At 35.9% G+C, this 23,922-nt stretch overlaps 1 non-coding gene across 1 annotated transcript; it reads right to left on the reverse strand.

Annotated features, from left to right (window-relative positions):
- Positions 1-22,611: 22,611 nt before the first annotated feature.
- On the reverse strand, positions 22,612-22,684 carry TRNAT-CGU (transfer RNA threonine (anticodon CGU)). The gene has a single exon. It is a non-coding gene; the product is annotated as a tRNA-Thr (tRNA).
- Between the last annotated feature and the right edge of the window lie 1,238 nt (positions 22,685-23,922).

Genomic DNA, 23,922 nt, shown 5'->3' on the forward strand with positions numbered 1-23,922 from the left:
GCGCTCATTTCATAAACATCCATACTCGCTTCTTAATTACTATCATTATAGGCTCGTTGCATAATGTACTATTATGCTCGGGCATGCCGAAATGTAGTAATTATACACCTGGTAGCAGCCCTTTAATGGACACTTATTCATTAAGGTTCAGGTGTTCCACCAATCAGAAAATACCATTGTAGCAATATGAAAGCGCAAGTATCGATTATTCTCGGATATGCAATCGAAAGATAACAATAAATCACCTATATTTGAAATAAAGTCAGTTCTGTTACTATAATAATTAGCGTTAATTGTAAATAATATTCAAATAAATTCAATTTTTCATCTCGTTTTTCAATGTCTAATTCAATTTCAAGGTTATACAAGATTAATGCAAGTACTCCCCCCATCGAGACTACTATATATTATATAAGAGCTGGCAGACTATTTCCTTATCCAACAACTGCTTTGAAGATGACCACAACACAGCGGTCGAAACGTCAGCCAATAACACCAAGACATCGCGGTAGAAGCCCTGAAGCGTATCCACACACCATATACAAGATTAATGTTTATTTTACTCTCTAGATTATATCAAGGCCAATGTCGACATTTGTTTCTCGGAAAAAATCAACACTTTCGCGTCTGCTCGTATGAAAATTATGAAACTCGCTTGCGCTCGTTTCATAAACATACTCGCGTCTTAATTCTACCTTTATAGGCTCGTTGCATAATGTACTATTAATTATCTATATTATGATATTAATACACGTAAATGAAACTGAAGACGATGCAAATAAAAAGAAAACTCCAAATTTCAAATGATGTGTGGCACCATCCACAGAATTTTGAAGTGGCCACCTGTGTAGCTCAGGCGGTATTGCGTTTACCTGCTGATTCAGAATTGCGCTAGGGCGTGGGTTCGATCCCCGTTTGGGGTGAATACCTGGTCGGCCTTTTTCCGAGGTTTTCCACAACAGTAATGCGAATGTCATGTAATCTATGGCGAATTCTCGGCCTCATCTCATCAAATACTATCTTGCTATCACCAAATCCATCGACGCTAAAGAATCCATTAGTTGATACAGCGTCGTTAAAATAACTAAAAAAACTTTTAAGTATAAAACAAGGAAGGACCCTAAATAGAATTTTATAAAACAATGGCAACACCGTATAATTCTTTACATATTGCTTTCAGATTGAATTGAATTCTATTAGCAGTATAAATTTAAGTTATTAGTTTTTCGTATAGGCTTTATCTCGAGATAAACATGTATTAGTCGTTGAAATTTAACTCAAGAATATTGATGTAGAACCTTTTAGTGTACTGTAAATATTTATAATTTTTAAAATATTTAAATGGAGATATTCCCTGGCCTGCACGATCCCCCGATTTAAGTATATGTGATTTCTTTTTATGGGGTATCTAAAAAATAAGGTATACACAAAAAACCGTGAAACGTTGAACAACTGAAGACAGTAATTCGTGAAGAAATTTCAAACATCACAGAGGACATGTGTCAAAGTGTAACGAGAAACTTCAAAGAGCGATTACAAGAATGTATGCATGTTGGTGGAAGGTATTTGAAGGATGTAATTTTCAAGAAGTAGTGGTTACTTGCAAATGGCATACTATATTCTATATTTCCATATAATAAAAGTTAATTTAATACAATATCTAAAATTTCAGTTCAGTATTTAAAAATCATTCGTTTCTTTGGCTCACCCTGTATATTACTGTAACTGTGCAGCGTGGTGTTGCGATAACTTATAATCTGCAAACTGCTAATCTGTTTGCCGTTAATCGGCAATCAAATGCTGCTCTCTAGTGATAAAATACAGTACTGGTATTATATAGCAATGTTTTATATGTAAACACGTTTTGAACAAAAGAATTGTTTTAAAACCGACATTCTCACTTGTTAATTCCAATGTTTCAAAAATAGGTTATCTGAGTTTTGGTACTTCTAAATGGTAAATTCTTCAAGGAAAAAAAATATACAGTGGAACTCCACAAAAAGACACAGCCATGGTCCATGTGCGAGACGAGGTACGAACGCTGTCTTTCTACGGAGTACTGCGGACATTGGTAAACATAAGGGCTGTACAATGTTTTTTATGGCGTACGGACCGAAACATAAATAATTAACGTATATAATTTTAAATAATATATTCTAGTATATGCAAAATATATAACAAAACAAATCCGTGATTAAGTATAATACATACGTGATACATCTGAAACATAAAACAAACTTCTGGAGGAAAAACTCTCTAAATATATCTACATACGGGGCTTTCATTTCAAAACTTCCCACTCTAAATAACTAGTTAATTAATTGACTTCAATTTAAACCAAAAAAACATGTAAATTTAGATATCAAGGGCGAAGTCTTAAACAAGGCTTAATTGCATTTTAGATTTCACCTCCCATCCCCAGACGCTCCCACTTTGAAATTTCAAATAGCACCCATATATTTTTATACTTAAACTAGCCGTACCCGTGCGCTCCGCTGCACCCGTTAGAAATAAATATAAAGTAATTACATAATTAAAATAGGACATTTGATCCAGGGAACATTCGTGTTTGATAGAAGGATAAATCGTTTAATATGTTACTTAATTTAAATTGTATCCAAATAATTAAAATGCGATCATTTTGGTCCAGAGACACTCATTTGGTGCAATGTCAATTCCTTTAACATGTTTCTTAATTTTTATTACATGCAACCATAGTTTAATGAAGATTGACATCATTTAGATTTAATGTGTATATTTAATTTTCCTTGTTATAGGTTTCCATTGAATTATGGTAAGAACTTAATTTTAACCCTTGTTTTCTACATATTCAGTAAATGGCGCTGGGCCCACTATGGTTCTGAACCCTTCAAATAACTTATATTATATTATATTATATTATATTATATTATATTATATTATATTATATTATATTATATTATATTATATTATATTATATTATATTATATTATATTATATTATATTATATTATATCAGAAGTTACTGTAATAACATTATAGCATTATGTCCATCTATAGAAAATACACTTTCCAATGGTGAAATAATAATTAATTATACAAATCGGTTAATTTAGCTTCCGACATTACTTCATACAAACACAGAAACATTCTCTGTAGGCTATCTTTCATAGCTTTCGATTGTTGCTGTCCAAGGCCCCTTATAGACGAAGTCATTTGTTTTTTAATTCATTACACGGCCTTAGATGGCAGTTATTTTAATTTTAAAACAAATTTATCTCATTAAATATCAGTCCTATCAAAATTTTTCAAGGAATAAAACTTATCGCAAACTATTTTTAAAGAAATTTTTGTTATGTAACATTTGTCACAGAAATCAATAATAAGAGAGATATTTTGATTTATTTAATTCAGACCCCCTTATAACCCCCCTTTTAAATAATGTATTTTGAATACCATATAGCCTAAAATCTAAGTTACAACGAACTTAATTTATATTCCAATTTTCAACGAAATCCGTTCAGCCATTATCGCGTGAAAAGGTAACAAACATACCGACAGACAGACAGACAGACATACAAAAATAAAAAAAAAAGCGATTTTGGTTTCAGGGTGGTTAATTATATATGTTAGGACCAATTATTTTTGGAAAATCGAAAATTACCAGAAAAATTTCGGCTACAGATTTATTATTAGTATAGATGTTGTATACCCTTCAAGAGAGAACATAAATCATCCCTATTGATTAAATTTAGGAAATACACAAAGTAAGCTGTGTTTTCATCCTACCATCAACTGATAATAACAAAGCTTCTTATAATCACTACAGAATGCCTCGTAATTACATGAATTTTGTTTTATCCTATGCACTGTTCTGATCGAAATGTCAAATTCTTGAGGGATGGCTCAGATTAATTCACCTTTTTTAACCGTTCCAATATTTGTAACTTCTGCTTCAACATAAGTACACATTTTTTGTTCCCTGCCTTGCTGCCAACGTGTACGAGTATCTGCACACTACTGCACTGGTTCAACCGGTCAGCCCTGTGCAGCACGGGACAGGATGCGTTGACTTACCTTGTATCGTGAAGTATACGACAGTGAGTGTCTATTTGTGGAGTTCCATTGTAATATCACAGTCTACTATATACAGTCACGCAGCTTGGGATGATTTTTTGCCAACGAGTTGCATTTCTCGCGATAGTTGCTAGCCGCTTGGAGCGCTGTGAGTACTAGGAACAATAGACTGTGTCACTGCCATCGTGATCTAATACAGGCCGTAAGGCAGGCCATGTGACTCGCTTAACCCGATCACGAAGGGCGGCGTTTCAACCATATAAATTAATTGGAATGCATAAAGAGTAACATATATATCTCTAAAATGTAGTGTAATTGCATTAATAAAAATTAAAACAATGATTAGGGGACACTTCAGACATAATTCCTTGCGAGTTAAGGTGTAATATTATTTTTGGTGAGAAAATTACGTTGTTCGTATGTGTAATACCTGCTTTTATTTCGATTAAATATTACGAAATTCTTGAACATTCATGTATGCACGATTCAATAATTTTCAGTTGCACCGCACGAATATTTAGATATGTTGAAATTATAGGTTATGTTTACTGTACCAGTTGCCCCTTTCTGTCTAATTTTAGTGGTCTCCAATGCCCTGTCACTACATATGTTATGTCATATGAATATTATAGGTTATGTTTACTATATTTAATTTATATTCCTATATTCGCAATTATACATTATAATTACACATAATGTCACGTATGACACCTGTCACATTCTATTTGTCTGTATTTTAATACTACAGTTGAGTACTTACTGAACTATTGTATTTATCTACTACCTAAGAGACGAAGTAACACAATCGTACGTACACTAGTTTCATAGGAGTGGTATGGTCAATTTTCTGTTACAATTAAGGAAGGTAGATGTGCTAAATTAAAATCACAATGTAAATTCATTTTTATTCAACCTCAAAATAGCTTCCATTCTAAACTTGAAATGTTGATGCGAACAGATTATGTTAACGCGTAAAATTCTTTTCACATTAAAATAACACAGTTTTGTAATTATTTCTGCAACATATTATGCAACAAGAAGTAAACGGAACTTATGGACAAAGTACATTAAATAAAGCTTAGCAATGATAAGCAATAAAGTTATAGTATAATATTTCACTGAGCTCCATACCATGGATAAATATATTATATATATATATATATATATATATATATATATATATATAATATATTCATCTATGTCCATACACTGAAATCGCAAACCCGAACAAACATTACGGCCTGGTCTAGATCGAAAAAGCATTGACTGTGCCGTATTTCGCATTTTTTTGTCAAAAGCTATGTAAACTGTGAAATGTTCGTTATCGGTTGTAATAACTGCAAATGGCTGAAATACGATAATTTGAATAATAATATGGGACAAGGAGACGTTTGTAGTACTATAAATTGTAAGAAAAATAGGTTAGAGTTATACTTCTTCCGAAAGATCCAGGAAGGTGAGTTTATAGAATATAATATATATTTTATGAAAATAATATACAGGGACATCATTTTATTTTTACTAACATTTTTAATATTAACCTGTCTATACCTTTAGAGAACCGGAAACACCGCTTGCTCCCACCTCCAAGACTGGAGTTCGATGATACTGGCGTAAAACACAAATCACTCTACTAGGTATAGGATGGAAGAAAAGTAGTTCATCCATTTACGTAAACTAGGAAATATAGTAATTTTGAGTTTGATAATTTTCATTAGGTTTTTTTTTTAATCAAAGTACAGTACTGTATTAAGAATAAGTGTTTTTACTCACGAAGTGAGTTATCCATGCGAACGTATTCATTATGCAGTGTATATTATACTGTCTACAGCACATTAGCGTACAATATAGAGAAAGAAGTTAAATTGAAAAATAATCATAATATGAATATTTAAACACAATTTTGAAAATGGTGGCCGTTCATTTCGATACAGGCTTCAGTTCTTTTGTGCATATTATCGCACTATAGACTATTGCATCTAATTCCAATTGCCAGTTTCGTCCTTCGTACTAGTAACTCATGTTGAAATAATTCTGTACCTACTCTACGTACTGTAAATTCAAACTTCACTTCTGCCCGACCCGAAAATATAAAATTACTCAGACATGCTATCCACTGTCCGTCCAAGTGGTTATGCCGCAGGATTGTAGAAAGGGAGGAAATCACGTGACAGTTAATTACTTAACGAGGCCCTTTTAATTAAGTTAAATTAAACAGCTGTATAATATTACGTAAACTTCCAATTCCTAAGAGAAATTAATGTTTTCAGAAAAGAGCTAAGACAGCCCAGCTATTACAGTGGGGCGAGCAGAAGCAGGTGGGGGAAATCGGGATGCGACGTAGGCAAACGGACAGTACCTGTGCGAAAATATGATTCAATATTGAAAGCTCTTTCGTGACTGGAAAACGCAAACATATTTCTGGAACGTACTATACTCAGTAACTCAGTACTGCTTACTATCTGCGGTCTTGGTTCTGTGTGGAGTTGGAAGTTCCTTAGTAGAAGGGGTGGGAGTGAAGTACATTCAAAAACTCAGGTACAATAAAAATTGAAGTAAAAATAAAATGATGTCCCTGTATATATTATATATTCATCCATGTCCATAGACTGAAATAGAGGACCCGAACAAACATTACGGCCTGGTCTAGATCGAAAAAGCATTGACTGTGCCGTATTTCGCATTTTTGTGAAAATGCTATATAAACTGTGAAATGTTCGTTATCGGTTGTAGTAACTGTAAATGGCTAAAATACAATAATTTGAATAATAATATGGGACAAGGAGACGTTTGTAATACTATAAATTGTAAGAAAAATTGGTTAGAGATATCTTCTTCCGAAAAATCCAGGAAGGTGAGTTTATAGAACATAATATATATTTTATGAAAATAATATATAGATCTTAAATATTTCATATTTCAATAGTGGAAGGACGGTGTTAATTTTTTCAAAAGAACACGATATCGAAAGTATAATACATTTTATCGTCTGCTAGGGAAAGAGTCTGTGATGAGGAGATAGTAGCGATCCTGGTGGTGAGCAACTATCTATGGATGCATATTTCATCTGTCTATGTTTGCATATTTAGTAAGTATTAAGCTTCGTGTCTGTATATAGTAGACTGTGGTAATCTGGTATCGCGTCATACATAATCTCCGTTCAAGTTATCTAAGTGAAAATCATATTTCTAATCCTTTCTGTGCATCTAACCTATATTACAGTACGTTGCGAACAATGGAAATATGAATTAATTTATGTATATAGTATCTAGAAGTTGGAGTCAACTTCGTCGTAAATTTTCTGAGAATTCAAAATAAAAGAAGTATAGGCCTAGTCTTCTAAATTTTAAAGAGGATTAAAGCCTTTTCTTGACGATTTAATCTCGAAAGCGGTCGAACAATGGAACAATGAAAACCGCATCCGGGTGTTCCACTTACAGAAGTCCATGAAAAAGAAAGACGATCTCCTTTGCTTATAACAGCCTGGGAGCTATATTTCATAATATAAAAAAAAAACTGGAGACGGGGGATGAGTAATCATACCCAGAGAACTGAAAAATACTGCGGTGCCCGGTAGCGTCGATCCCCTCCCCCACTTAGCAAAATTACTAGAGTTTCCCTGGCTGTATAACACGCCCTTCCTCACCCCTTAGCCGTCACGCCCACAACGAGTCTATGTTAGCCATCACGATGTATTGGAGAACACAAGCAATCACGGCCCGGGGATGCAGCATCTCTCCGTTTCACGCTCGCAAATGGAAAGTTACCTCTCCCCAGAGGGCCATCAATTCCAGCCAGTATATTTTTTATGTTAAATAATCGCCGACCTTGCCAACTCACCGGTGTTTACAATGAGATAGCAACTTTAATTGCTACCACGGGTTCCTCTCGTGTAGTTATGTGTAAAAACTCGTAGTTAAAAAAATTAAATTCTCATATTTTTGGCAGATCGAACGCTTGCTAGCTAATTGCTTTGGGATTCACTTTTATTTACGATGGAGAATTGAAACAATTCAGGCGCTAATTCAGAGCCTGCAAAAATAGCTATTTACATCATTGGTTCATGTAATTTTTAACAAAATCGATATAACTTCAGTGTAATGGCCTCAATCTGAAGTAGTATATTAAAGCAGAGATTGGAACAAGCAATCCGAGGCAGATTTTACGACAGGACTCTGCATGTATTGATCACATCTTTACCCTCAGGCAAATATTTGAGGTCTCAAATAAAGCAACAAAGTCGCCTGCTTTGCGAAATCGACATTTCTTCAGATATTAACTTTGCTAAGGCAAAGTAGCCTAATTCCATGTCTTTAAATATATTTGTGACGTCTTCATCCTTCGTTTCCATTAAATACAAAGGCCAAAAGAATGTGTGGAAATAAATACAGAGTGTCCGACAAGTCCCGCACCATTGGGTAAATTATATTCACGAAACCGTGGTTTAATGAGGAAATAAAGGAATTGGCAACAGAAAAAGGGCAATCATACGTAGAATATAAATATGAAGCAAAAACTCACGAAGAGTACAAAGCAATAAGGAATGCAGTGAATAACAAAATTAAGGAGATAAAACAGAATTACTGGGAGAAATTCTCAAAGGATATGGAAAAAGATCTATACGGAGGTCAGAAGAAAGTATGGAAGATGCTAAGAAACAGGAAGAAACCAATAAATGAATACCTACAGATTTCTTCAATAAGTCCAGAAGAATGGGTAACATACTTCCAAAAATTATACGATAATGAAGAAGAGGTAAATAACGAAACTATTACAAACACAGAAGAGGAAATAATACCAATACCAATGAAAGACATTGAAGATACTATAGTACAACTAAAAAAATAGGAAAGCACCAGGAGTAGACAGTATCAGCAACGAGATGATTAAATATGGAGGGAATCTACTAGTAGAAGAGATCTATCAACTATTTAGGAAAATCTATTCTGACATGAAAATACCAGAACAATGGAAGGAGAGTATAACAATCCCAATATTCAATAAAGGAACTAAAACAGAACCGGAGAATTACAGAGGCATCTGTTTATAATAATAATAATAATAATAATAATAATAATAATAATAATAATAATAATAATAATAATAATAATTTATTTTAGCTGGCAGAGTTAAGGCCGTAAGGCCTTCTCTTCCATACAACCAGCAAAAAGTGTATATACATATGCATGAACTTACAAAGAATTCAACAATTTGATTTAGATGAGAGTTACATGTATACAAGAGTTATTTACGAATTAAACAACAAAATACTATGAACTATTAATTAAACACTGAAATAAACTGTGTAGCAGAATTAAACTAAAATACATAGAATGTTAATATATTTCAAATTATATTAGATAATAGAAAGAGATTATTATGAGACAATTTTGAAAATGCAGCACAATCAGGATGATGTCTAAAGAAAAAAAGCAACAGTGTAGTCTGTAATATTTTAAATCAGTATGATTGGAGTGAAATGCTAATAAGGTTATCTTTTAAGCTGTTCTTAAAGGTGTTTGTTGTCTTGCAGCCCCTAATACTTTGTGACAAGGAATTCCATTGACGCGAGGTGGATATTGTAAAAGATGAGTAATAACAAGATGTTCTATGAAGAGGTATATTTAGCGTGCCACAGATAAGTGACCTGGTATTTACGTCGTGGTTAGAGTATAGATAAGAGAAACGAGACGAAAGGTAATTTGGTGTTGAGGTGTGCAGAATTCGAAAGAGTAAAGACAAAATGTGTAAAGTTCTGCGTTCTTTAAGTCGGAGCCACGAGAGACTTGCGAAGGACGGTGATATGTGATCATATCGTCGGATGTTGCACACGTATCTGATGCACATATTCTGAGCTCGCTGTAACTTGACTGACAGTTCAGAACTTAGATCACTTAACAAAACGTCACAATAATGGAAGTGCGGCATTACTAGGGTTTGTACTAGGGTAAGTTTTAGTTGCTGGGGCAAGAAGTTTCTCAAGCGACTCAAAGAGTGAAAGGAGGAACAGATTTTTTTTATCGTTTCTTTAACTTGAAAATTCCATGATGAAAGAGAGATGGAACGGAGAAAAATTCTCTCCGGCGCCGGGATTTGAACCCGGGTTTTCGGCTCTACGTGCTGATGCTTTATCCACTAAGCCACGCCGGATACAATCCCGACGCCGTTTAGAATCGTCTCAGATTAAGCTCCATCTCTTGGGTTCCCTCTAGTGGCCGCCCTCTGCACTACGTCATAGATGTCTATGAACGCAGGACCGAAGTCCATACATGTGTTGAGGTGCACTCAGATGAGTGACTGATTGGCCGGGATCCGACGGTATGGGCGCCGTCTTAAATCACAAAGTGATTTATTACGCATATCATATATATTTTGATGTACCGAAGTACATATGATATTTCCATGCAGATATTCTGCGTCATCACATGATGAAAGAGAGATGGAACGGAGAAAAATTCTCTCCGGCGCCGGGATTTGAACTTTTGTATCCGGCGTGGCTTAGTGGATAAAGCATCAGCACGTAGAGCTGAAAACCCGGGTTCAAATCCCGGCGCCGGAGAGAATTTTTCTCCGTTCCATCTCTCTTTCATCATGTGATGACGCAGAATATCTGCATGGAAATATCATATGTACTTCGGTACATCAAAATATATATTGAAAATTCCAACTTAGATTATTATCAAAAAAGAAGCCAAGATTTTTTACGACAGATGAATTCGATTCAGAAATTACTAACAAAAATAATATCCAAAGAAATCATAAAATTAGGAATACGCGAAGAACAACAGGGATTTCGGAAGGATAGATCGACAGTAGATGCCATATTCATATTGAGACAAGTAGCAGAGAAAGCGATTGAATTCAACAAACTTGCATATTTATGCTTTATTGATTTAACGAAAGCATTTGATAGAATCAGGATGAAAGATGTGATAGAAACATTAAAAAGAAAAGGAATTAAATCCAATATCATAAAACTCATGCAAGAACTTAATACAAATAACTACACAAGGATAAACGTAAACAACAGTCTGACAGAGAAGGTATCTATTAGATCAGGAGTAAGACAGGGGGACAGTCCAAGCCCGATCCTCTTCAATACTTTTATGGACGAAATTGTAAAAGAAACTAAGAAAGCAGTCCCAGGATATAAATTAGGAAAACAGGAAATCAAAATAGTATGTTACGCTGACGATGTAGTTATTTTAGCTGAAAAAGAAGACGACCTACAAAGATTACGACATAAATTCGAAACAACAGCGGAACAATTCAACATGAGAATATCACTCGACAAAACTAAATCGCAAACAATTTCAAAGCAGCCGCTAAGATGTAAATTGGCAGTTTGTAATAATTCAGTAGAACAAGTAATGAGCTTCAACTACCCAGGAACAAAAATAACAAGTAACAAGAACCTAGACGAAAAAGTAAGAGAACAGATGATCAAAGCTAACACAATATCAGGATTCTTAAGAGACGTCATTTGGAAGAATAAATTTATGACCATAGAAAGCAAAATTCGAATATACAAGACATGTGTAAGACCAGTTCTAACGTACGCAACAGAAACCAGAGCAGAAACAAAAAAAACTGAAATGATGATGACAACAACAGAGATGAGAACGCTCAGGAGTATTACGGGATACACAATACATGACAGACAAACAAATGAAGAAATTAGAAGAAAATGTGGAATACAAGAGGTGGCAAAATGGATTAAAGGAAGAAGAAAAGGATGGAGAGATCACGTTTCAAGAGTGTCAGACGAACGACTTCCAAAAATCGCAATGGTAGGAAAACTAGACACCCCAAGACCTTTGGGACGACCTCCAAAACGCTGGAGAGAAAGCTGGTCACCATAAGAATAAGGCAACGTTGAAAAAAACAGGATTTATCCTACAATACAAAGAAGAAGAAGAAGAAGAAGAAGAAGAAGAAGATATTATGTGCTCGATATGAGCGCCTCGAAGTTCATGACACGTCTGGAGGCGAAACTTCATGCTATTGAGAATGCGGTGTAACATATCAGCGGTGCTTTCACGACATTTTTCCTCGAATCCGTGTTCGTAGATATTGCAAATCACGATTCTTCACTTCGTACACCCTTTCCTTCAGAAACACCGTAAGGCAAAGACAAGGCATTTTAAGTCTGGCGACATTGGAGACCATTCTCTGGGTCCTCTGCGTCCTATCCACCGATTATGGAAGTTCTCGTCGAGCCAACTCCGCACACTACAAATTTTATGATATCGCCTGTGATGCAGGACTTGTCGAACACCCTGTATAGTTAGGCATTATGTCTGTGGACGACGTGTCTTGGACACATATAGACTATAAGGAAAAACTTCTCTACGTTAGAGTTATTGGGGGAGAATGACAACGCTATTCTCGGAGCACATTTTAAATTTCTGGAACTTTCTCTTACCTCATGGACTTTAGTAGCCTATACAGGATGGAAGAGAAATAACCTTGCAGATTTTCACAGCGAATAGCTGATATTGTATGTAACAAAGAAGTTTAATACCATACTGCTGTAAAATTAATAGTTTTCTCAGAAAAAAGTCCCCTCCCAAATGTAAACATCCTTTTATTCAGTAACTACTGCGTGTAGAATCGTGATTTTTGTCCATATCAATAGAAAATCTAATAAAGAATCATTTATCCCTCTGGCGTATTTCAATAACGTGGACGGTTTTAGTGTAAATTTAATTAAAAACCACTAATTTCAAGCCAATGAATGATGCCACTAGCTAGCAATCTTATAGCCAGAAAGGAAAGTGGGAGGTAGTTCACGTAGGAAGACAGACCTGAGTTCGTTCATACAATTTACTTCCAGTAATTGTGATTACGCTTCTGTCTGATGTTTTTTTCAATTCACCGCAGACTAAAGTAGGGAGATGCACTATCATCTTTACTTTTCAACTTCACTCTAGAATATGCCATTAGGAAAGTTCAGGATAACACAGAGGGTTTGGAATTGCACGGGTTACATCAGCTTCTTGTCTATGCGGATGACGTGAATATATTAGGAGAAAATCCACAGACGATTAGGGAAAACACGGAAATTTTACTTGAAGCAAGTAAGGGAATAGGTTTGGAAGTAAATCTCGAAAAGTATATGATTATATCTCGTTACCTGAATATTGCACAAAATGGAAATATAAAAATTGGTGATTTTTCCTACGAAGAGGCGGAAAAATTCAAATATCTTGTAGCAACATTAGCAAATATAAATGACACTCGGTAGGAAATTAAACACAGAATAAATATGAAAAAATGTCTGTTATTCGGTTGAGAAGCTTTTGTCATCTAGTCTGCTGTCAAAAAATCTGAAAGTTAGAATTTATAAAACAGTTATATTATCGGTTATTCTGTATGGTTGTGAAGGGTATTTGAGAATAAGGTTGTTAGGAAAATATTTGGGCCCAAGAGAGGTGAAATTACAGGAGAATGGAGAAAGTTACACAATGCATACCTGGACGCATTGTATTCTTCACCTGACATAATTAGAAAAATTAAATCTAGACGTTTCAGGTGGGCAGGGCATGTAGCACGTATGGGCGAGTCCAGAAATGCTTATAGAATGTTAGTTGGGAGGCCGGAGGGAAAAAGACCTTTGGCGAAGCCGAAACGTAGATGGGAGGATAATATTAAAATGGATTTCAGGGAAGTGAGATATGATCGTAGAGAATGGATTAATCTTGCACAGTATAGGGACCGTTGGCGGGCTTATGTGAGGACGGCAATGAACCTGCGGGTTCCTTAAAAGTCATTTGTAATTAAGTACAGCTGGCGCCAGCATTTTTGACGTGTGTCCTAGATGTATAGTGCCCAGTTTGTGAGCATGTTGCTAGTGCGGTTGAGAATGGTACCACTTCCTATACACGTCACATCAGCCATTTGCCAAACACAGTTGTCAGACTGACTGCGCCAAATGTAAAACACTCGCACTTAACGTTCACATTACTTATTTCACATGCCAAAAACGGTGACGCGGACTGTAATTGTGATTACGCAGTAAGTAGAAGTATGTGGAGTGAAATATAATTAAAATTATATCCATTCTATTTGTATTTCACTGCTATGTTATGGATAGTTTACATGTACTGGGATCAATAAACATTAATTTGTATTGCTTCATATATTTACAGAATGTTTTCAAATCTAACATAATTTCTCGTCGACATAATGCTCGTTAAAAGCACACAAATCACACAGAGGAACACAATTCCAGTAACAGCATTAAAAGGCCGTTGCAATGAGGGAGGTGAGCCGACTAGTATTGAAACTGGCTGCTCTCAAATGTACGATGTGCGATATGTCGAGAGTAATTTAAACAAACTTCAGCGCGCAAGCAAAATACTGTACCTGCTTGCTGGAAGGGCTCGCTTCGCACAAAAACGACCAAACAGTAAACGTAATATGATTTATGTATCGATATTTCGCGGCCGTAGTGATGTAGGTGGGAAGTTCATTACGCCTCCAACATAGCCCACGTTCTAATACCAATACAACTCCGAAGGCGAGTCTAGCTTACACACTAATTGCATATTACATTAATGGCAGAAGAAATAGGCGTTTTTTTGTACGAAAATATCCCTTGTGCATGTAGAAAGTTGGTAGTAAGCATTTATTTGCTCCTGCGATATGATATGATATGATATGATATGATATGATATGATATGATATGATATGATATGATATGATATGATATGATATGATATGATATGATATGATATGATATGATATGATATGATATGATATGATATATGATATGATATATGATATGATATGATATGGCATTAGATTAGATTAGATTTAACAGGGGTGTTCCTTCCGGCCCAAGCACTGCGACCTATAAGATCTATTGCGCATCCCCATCTTTCATCCCTTTCAGTCCAAAAGTTTCAAGTTCTTGATGAGCTGTATCAAACAATGGACTGGGACCTTTGAGATCTCTTCAAGTTTTGGAAAGTGATTCCCAAAAAAGAGAGATCTTTGTTGCGCAAGCGCATTACAAACGCACAGCAGATGAGTTACTGACTCATCTCCTTGTGAACATATTATACACAGTGGGTCAGTAATAAGTCCCATCCTGTATAAGTTTTTCTTCAGGGCACAGTGTCCTGTAAGAAATCCTGTTGCCCAAGAGAGCTGCTTTTTGCTAAGTCTCAGCAGCTCATTCGATTTTGTCCTTGCAAGACCTCTGATAAGGGCCTTGCTGTGATTACAGCCCTTAATTGAGTTCCAGTAACTAATATATCGTCTGTGAGCCCAATCCCTGATGACCTCCTTAATTGGTCTTGAAGATAGTCCCAACGCAGGTTATGGTCCTATAAATGGGGTCTCAGTTCCATCTTTAGCAGCCTCATCCGCCCTCTCGTTTCCGTGAATCCCTGCATGTCCTGGTACCCACCTCATATGATATGGCATGGTATGGTATGATATGATATGATATGATATGATATGATATGATATGATATGATATATGATATGATATGATATGATATGATATGATATATGATATGATATATGATATGATATGATATATGATATGATATTATATATGATATGATATGAGAGATATATGATATGACATATGATACGATACGATACGGTACGGTACGATACGATACGATACGATATATGATATGTTATGATATGATATATGACATGACATGATATATGATATGATATAATAATAATATGAATACCGGTAATATGATATGATATGATATGATATGATATGATATGATATGATATGATATGATGATATGATATATGAGTTTTCAGTGAAAGACCTGCCCTTGAGCAGAGTACTATGAATGAAGGAATGGAAATATATTAATTTGCTGTAGCCTATATGAAAGTAATTGTGTTGGAGAATGTCAAAAATTGTTTCATGAAGCACGAGTGGAAAATGGCAACGATAAAAAAATTCATATGTGAGCAACGTGAATAAAAATATGCTACTATACAATATGTAGGTATGTTTCAGGAGCAAAATTTGTGTTGTAAATGTTGGGTTTTAAAGTGTTTATACCATATTTGTCATAGTATGTCGAAATCTCCCCCATTATGGGAGAAGTAGATACTTCGGAATCGATTTGTGTTTTTTTAAATAGAGAGATATAAAACGATTATATTGACTCCAGATATGTGGCATGTATGGAAAAGATATCCATATACAGGGTGTTTCCGAGGTGGTGTTACAAACTTTCAGGGATGATGGCCAAGGGCAATTTGAGATAAGGAACCCTGGTCCGGAAATGACCGAGTCGAAAGTTACAAGCAAAAATAGTTCTGTGGAAATGAAATAATTTTATTCCTCTGTACACCTTATTTATGTGTATTTATCTGTAAATCTTACACATACTGTATTAACCTGACGTTGATTACGTTGTCTACTTACAGTATTGCATTCAGGGAAGGATGGGGACAGGAAACTACACTAAAGCAATGCAGATAGCGTAATGTGTAACGGACATAGTCGGTCCTGATATCCACGTCTGTAGACAGCAGTGTATGTGTACAAGGTGCAGTGTCCAGTCGATCAGTCCTAGTGAAATGGAGGAGTATACGAGAGCGGAATATGCAGAACTGATTTTCGAATACGGATGAGCCAATGGGAATAAAAGACAAGCTCACAGATTCAATCGGTACAAGTACCCACGTAGGAGACATCCGATCCATATCATTTTTCCACGACTGTTCCGAAAGTTAAGGGAAGGAGAGCACATGGTGCCAAATTACAATTCCATTTCCACACAACTATTTTTGCTTGTAACTTTCGACTCAGTCATTTCCGGACCAGGGTTCCCGATCTCAAGTTGATACATGTGCCCTTTGCCATCATCCCTGAAAGTTTGTAACACCACCTCGGAAACACTCTGTATATAAGAGAAAAAATTAGAATAAAGATTGTATAAATTGGTCCCGAAATTAAAATTTTTCCTCAGCGTGTCGAGATATCCCTGAGAGACGCTATTTTTCATCACTAATTATCACCATGATCTTTACGACGACGGTCAGCGCGTCTGGCCACGAAACCAGGTGGCCCGGGTTCGAATCCCGGTCGGGGCACGTTACCTGGTTGAGGTTTTTTCCGGGGTTTTCCCTCAACCAATACGAGCAAATGCTGGGTAACTTTCGGTGCTGGACCCCGGACTCATTTCACCGGCATTATCACCTTCATTTCATTCAGACGCTAAATAACCTAGATGTTAATACTTACTTACTTACTTACAAATGGTTTTTAAGGAACCCGAAGGTTCATTGCCGCCCTCACATAAGCCCGCCATTGGTCCCTATCCTGTGCAAGATTAATCCAGTCTCTATCATCATATCCCACCTCCCTCAAATCCATTTTAATATTATCCTCCCATCTATGTCTCGGCCTCCCTAAAGGTCTTTTTCCCTCCGGTCTCCCAACTAACACTCTATATGCATTTCTGGATTCGCCCATACGTGCTACATTCCCTGCCCATCTCAAATGTCTGGATTTTAAGTTCCTAATTATGTCAGGTGAAGAATACAATGCGTGCAGTTCTGTGTTGTGTAACTTTCTCCATTCTCCTGTAACTTCATCCCGCTTAGCCCCAAATATTTTCCTAAGCACCTTATTCTCAAACACCCTTAACCTATGTTCCTCTCTCAGAGTGAGAGTCCAAGTTTCACAACCATACAGAAGAACCGGTAATATAATTGTTTTATAAATTCTAAAGATGTTAATACAGCGTCGTAAAATAACTCAACAAAAAATCATTACGACGAAGTAATGACGTAAGCAATCCTGTTCACCCAAATTTGTATAGAACATTATGTCTTTGTAACGAATTACTCTTTCTGTAACGGTTATACTACGACTTGGTAGCATACACGTGATAATGTCGTAATCCATCACGGTAATACCCTTGCTTCCAAGCATAATGGTAATGAATTCAATCACTTGATTCAGCGGATAACCTGGCAGGAATTCCGCACACTTAAGGGCTTACGTTGTTACGGTATTGTAGGAGGAATTGAATCCATGGAGCTTGCGGTGCTGTTAATACGGTTCGATGTGGCTCTAATAATCGCGGATTGAGAAGAGATTACTGTGGAATCAAGCTTTGTACTTCAAACGCCGGGCGTCCGCTAGAGCTCGCAAACAGATAATGATGCTAAGCTGTCAGCTTGCTGCAGTCCAATTTACTAACAGCTGTATAGCCTACATCACTCAATCTTTCCTTCCGCTACTCCAGGTGTATACAAGACTATAAATAACACTGCAGACACAAATTAATTGTGTTCAAATATAGGCCTATTGCATTCAATGTTAGTCCAAAGATCGCAGATTTTTTTTGTTCTTTTCTTTTTTTCATTAGTTTAATGAATAATATAAATGAATAAAATAAGGAAATTGTTAGATTATTTTACATTTGAAGTACTTATCTACTCTTGGGGGAAAAATTGCAGTTTTCATCCCAATTTTAAAAACTCTCTTTTGTATGTATTTATTCACACTGCAATGTGTATATACCCGGTGACAGTGGTAACTAATTACACTCAATAAAGACAATAATAAACACAATTATTAAAAAATACAATTAATAATTATACTAATAATTAATACTAATAATAATAATAATAATAATAATAATAATAATAATAACAGGGAACATCCTAAATTAAATGAAGCACGATCAGTTAAAATAACATTTAAAGTAAATCTAACTTGTACCTTAAACCTATGTTCGAGCTAAAACCACGAGTATGATATGTTCATATCTGCACAAGTACCTTTCAACACTACACTCATTTCGCTGTCAACTCACTCACTGCACTGGAACTACGACACATTTCACTGATTCTATCCTGATTTCACTAACACTTCAAAAACATTTCACTGTTCAATACTTTGCACTGCCACTATAAAGCTTCACTGACAGGAACACGTTTCACCTACTCAACACACTTCACTGACACAACACACTTCACTGACACAACATAATTCTTCACTGATAGAACACTTCAATAACAAAACATCAATTACACCCTTTAAATAATGTGTATAATTATTGTCTATTAGTAAAGTCCTTAAGCCTATTTTTAAATACATTTTTGGTTGTTGGTAAAGCCTTTAGTAAGTCTGCAGGTAAAGCATTCCAGTCCCTGATAGTATGATTGAGAAAAGAAAACTTTCCAGTGTCCGTCCTCTGTCTTCTTTCCCTCAATTTATAAGAGTGGTCGTTCCTTGAAGAGTAATTTGGCGGCTGCAACCTATTTTTTATTTCTCTCCAGGCAGGCTCACCTCTGTATGTTTTGAACAGTGCGCATAATCGAATTCGCGTTCTCCTGACCGTGAGTGTGTCCCATTTTAATGGTGAATTTTTCTCTGATTACTTGACACATAATTAAGAATTTTGACACAAAATAAACCACTGAAATATTTTTGGGACGGCAAGGTGGGCAATTTTTTTAAATCAAAAACTAAGATTTATTTGTTTTAGTCCTTGGCCCACAGTTATGTTAAAACTAAATTTATTTCACTGTCTTAATCCTAAACTTGTTACGAAACCATACAGTAAGCACTGGTTACATCAGCTTCTTGTCTATGCGGATGACGTGAATATGTTAGGAGAAAATCCACAAACGATTAAGGAAAACACGGGAATTTTACTGGAAACAAGTAATGCGATAGGTTTGGAAGTAAATCCTGAAAAGACAAATTATATGATTATGTCTCGTGACGAGAATATTGTACGAAATGGAAATATAAAAATTGAAAATTTATCTTTTGAAGAGGTGGAGAAGTTCTAATACCTGGGAGCAAGAGTAACAAATATAAATGATACTCGGGAGGAAATTAAACACAGAATAAATATGGGAAATATTATTCGGTTGAGAAGCTTTTATCATCCAGTCTGCTATCAAAAAATCTGAAAGTTAGAATTTATAAAACAGTTATATTACCGGTTGTTCTTTATGCTTGTGAAACTTGGTCTCTCACTTTGAGAGAGGAGCAGAGATTACGGGTATTTGAGAATAAGGTTCTTAGGAAAATATTTGGGGCTAATAGGGATGAAGTTACAGGAGAATGGAGAAAGTTACACAACGCAGAATTGCACACATTGTTTTCTTCACCTGACATGATTATAAACATTAAATCCAGACGTTTGAAATGGGCAGGGCATGTAGCACGTATGGGCAAATCCAGAAATGCATATAGAATGTTAGTTGGGAGACCGAAGGGAAGTAGACCTTTGGGGAGACCGAGACGTAGATGGGAGGATAATATTAAAAGGGCTTTGAGGGAGGTAAGATATGATGATAGAGACTGGATTAGTCTTGCATAGGATAGGGACCGACGGCGGGCTTATGTTAGGGCGGCAATGAACTTGCGTGTTCCTTAAAAGCCATTTGTAAGTAAGTAACACCTATTACGTCACGTGGATGCATAAGCAGGTGAATTGCAAGCAGGTACGCAAGGAGGCATTAAATAACAATGATGTAATGTATAGTGTTATAAATATGCTTCTGTCACGTCATATGACGTAGAGAGAATATTCTTTAGTTTAAACAAATTTTATGTGATGTTCGTAAAAGATATGCATTCATAACCTCAGAATATATGATTTTGTTCACTTCAATGGGATAGGTTTTGATAAATGAATTATTTGTATATATTGTGCAAGATGTAAATATTGCTAATTTGTATATTAAGTTGTTATTGTTATTGTTATTATTATTATTATTATTTTGTCTCTGTAACTTCATGTGACGTAGGAAGAACATTTTCTTTGCTTAAACAAAGTTTTCCTGGCAGTTATAGCAAAAGATATGAATTTCATAATCTCATACTATATGTTTTTCTTCACCGTAACGGAGTTTATTTCGTTAAATGAATTAATTGTAATTTTATATATAGAGCATTTACAGTTAATATGTATTATGTTTACTATTATGTTCTATAATCTTATATTCTATATACCGATCTAATTATACTTTATTTTCTGTCATCTGTAGTGTACAAAGTTAGTTTCGTAGTGTTAGTGCGTTTATGTACATGGTTAAAAAGTAGCTGGACAGACCATTTCAATTTATAAATAATCCTATTACTATTTACAGTTGTCATGCTCCATTATTATTATTATTATTATTATTATTATGTAACAAAGTAGCATTTAGAATCAGAGTTTGAACTCTAAAACTCAAGATATACTAACCGATAACTTTCCTAACTTGTTTGGGAACGAAAGTGCGCTGCCTATACTGGGTGTTCATTTCAAAGTGTGTCATGACGTCACTGTTGTTGGGTCACCGATTTGAAGCGAGTTTCAGTTTATATGTTAGAGAAGTTGCCTATTATTTAAGGCGTTCTTCAATCTGAACTTGAGAACGTGTACGGTATAACTTGAACGTCGTAGCAACAGATGGCGGTCTGTACGGTCTGTGTGCTACCATAACCTCTTTCGAACTGTGTTTTGCGCCGGCAAGTCGTACGCAGGGTATTTGTTATCATCGGTTGCGTACGGTAACATTCCACAACACAAATCAAATGCTCCGTGTCCATGTTGACCGTCGAAGTTAATGTCAACAAATACGTAAGTAATCGTCTTAACCCTCTCCCCATATCCCGACAGTACGTATTTCCAAACAGTTCACATTCCTGCCACTACCGGCGTTACCGTACGTATCGGCACGTACTCTTCAGAATGAACGCCGTACTTGCTAGCCAACTTCTCTGCCTCTTAGATTATACACCTGAGCTGCGGAAGTGTAGGAAGATTGAATTCTCTAGGCTCATCAGCTAGCCACATGACGGCATACAGCGAGCCAAGACACATTTTGAACTGAACACCGAGTATATCACAGCACTTTAAGAACTGAAACAAAAGTGGAAGGGTAATGGATACATTTACGCAAATGCTTCAGAAAAAAATGCAACACTCTTTTTAAAGTAAGACGATTGCGTTTTTCTATTATCACTAAAGTGCAAAAACATATGAAAAAGAAATTAGGAAAATATGAAATCCACACCCTCATAATACGAAAAAAAATTCAAGTTTTATTTTAAAAAAATGAACACATACTAATGCAGGAAGTACGGCGCAAAATGAACGTCTGTTAACGTTCTACGTAAAGGTTATTATTTTGGATCCTACAGAACATATCTGTTATGGTAACAATAAATATTACAAGAGAAAAATTCGCTCCGGGGCTGGGGATTGGACCCGGGTCCTTGATTCTACGTATCAAGCGCTCTCACCATTGAGCTACGCCGAAGTCCAATCCACAGCACTGGATCGAACTCCTCTCCTCCAGTCTTTTTCCCTTTGTGGCCTGACTCCAAATTGGGCATGTATGTTGACATTTTTATATTAAGTCAATTGCTATTATACAAGGAGCGCACTCAGTTAAGTAACTTGGTGGCCGGGATTCCAAAGTAGTACGCACAATAATCTGTACAGAAATATGCACTATTGCTAGAACAATCTACGTAAAGGTTATTATTTTTGGTTCCTACAGAATATATCTGTTATGGTAACAATTAATATTAGAGGAGAAAAATTCGCTCCAGCGCCGGGGATCGAACCCGGGTCCTTGGTCCTACGTACCAAGCGCTCTGACCACTGAGCTACGCCGAAGACCAATCCACAGCACCGGACTTGGAGTCAGGGAAAGGAATTTTAAGAAGTATGAGAGGAGCAAGAATAATGAGAAGTCTGAACTGGAGAAAAAAGAAAAGTTAAGGGAACAGGAAGAGAAAGTAGACATGAAAGACAATGATAAATATGAGGATTAGAAGAAGGGAAAAGAATCAGAAGATGATAAAAGAACAAAAAATGAAAGGCATTACAGGAAGATAAAGGTTACACGAATAGAAAGGGACGGAGGTGAAGGAGGATATCTGCGTAACTGGAACGAATTGAATGTTGACAACAGTAACACATTATAGCGAACTTCCTTGGAAAGCAGATATTAGGATTCTGTATTTAGACGGCTTTTGCTATTCAACTGTTACTCGTACATTCATATGCGATATTGAAACCTAAATATACAACCAAATGAAGGGTTTTGTGATAAATTCAGCATTTCATTTCGCCCATCCAGCAGATATTCGTCAGAGCGTCTCTTCATTCATCTGTTAAATCTATCGATGGTTTTGATTCCCTACGCGGTGTGAATCGATGATCCATCGGTTCTGCCGACAGCCACATGCCAAACTGATGGAAAGCTTTATCTAGACTAACACATTATACCTCAGTCGACCGACATCCACAATGACGTATACTTCTTATTGAAATATGGAAGCGCCGCATTTCATATCTTTAGCAGAAGATTTATTACAGACAGTAAGATTTTTCAATTTCGTATTTGAAAGTCCAGAAAATACTACCAGTCATTCAGCATAATGTTTCTGTATTCTAAAATCATTCTGCTCCAGAGAACAGATCTGTCCGTGAAATTACGACGACATCAGGGCAAATCAAGGAATGAACTTTACTTTACAACACAGTAAGAAGAGCCTATTTCTATACAATATCTACAGTTCGGATTTTATATAAGTAAATAGCGACATATACAGGGACATCATTTTATTTTTGCTAACATTTTTAATATTAACCTGGCTATACCTTTGGATTAAATTTGAGAGCCGAAAACACCGTTTGCTGCCCCCTTCCACGACTGGAGTTCGATGATACTGGCGTAAAATATAAACAAATCACTCTACTAGGTATAGGAGGGAAGAAAAGCAGTTCATCCATTTACGTAAACTAGGAAATATCGCAATTTTGAGTTTCATAATTTTCATTAGATTTCATTAGATCAAAATACAGTACAGTATTAACAATAAGAGTTTTTACTCACGAACTGAGTTATC

Source organism: Periplaneta americana, chromosome 14 (assembly GCF_040183065.1).
Source record: "Periplaneta americana isolate PAMFEO1 chromosome 14, P.americana_PAMFEO1_priV1, whole genome shotgun sequence".
Lineage (NCBI taxonomy): Eukaryota > Metazoa > Arthropoda > Insecta > Blattodea > Blattidae > Periplaneta > Periplaneta americana.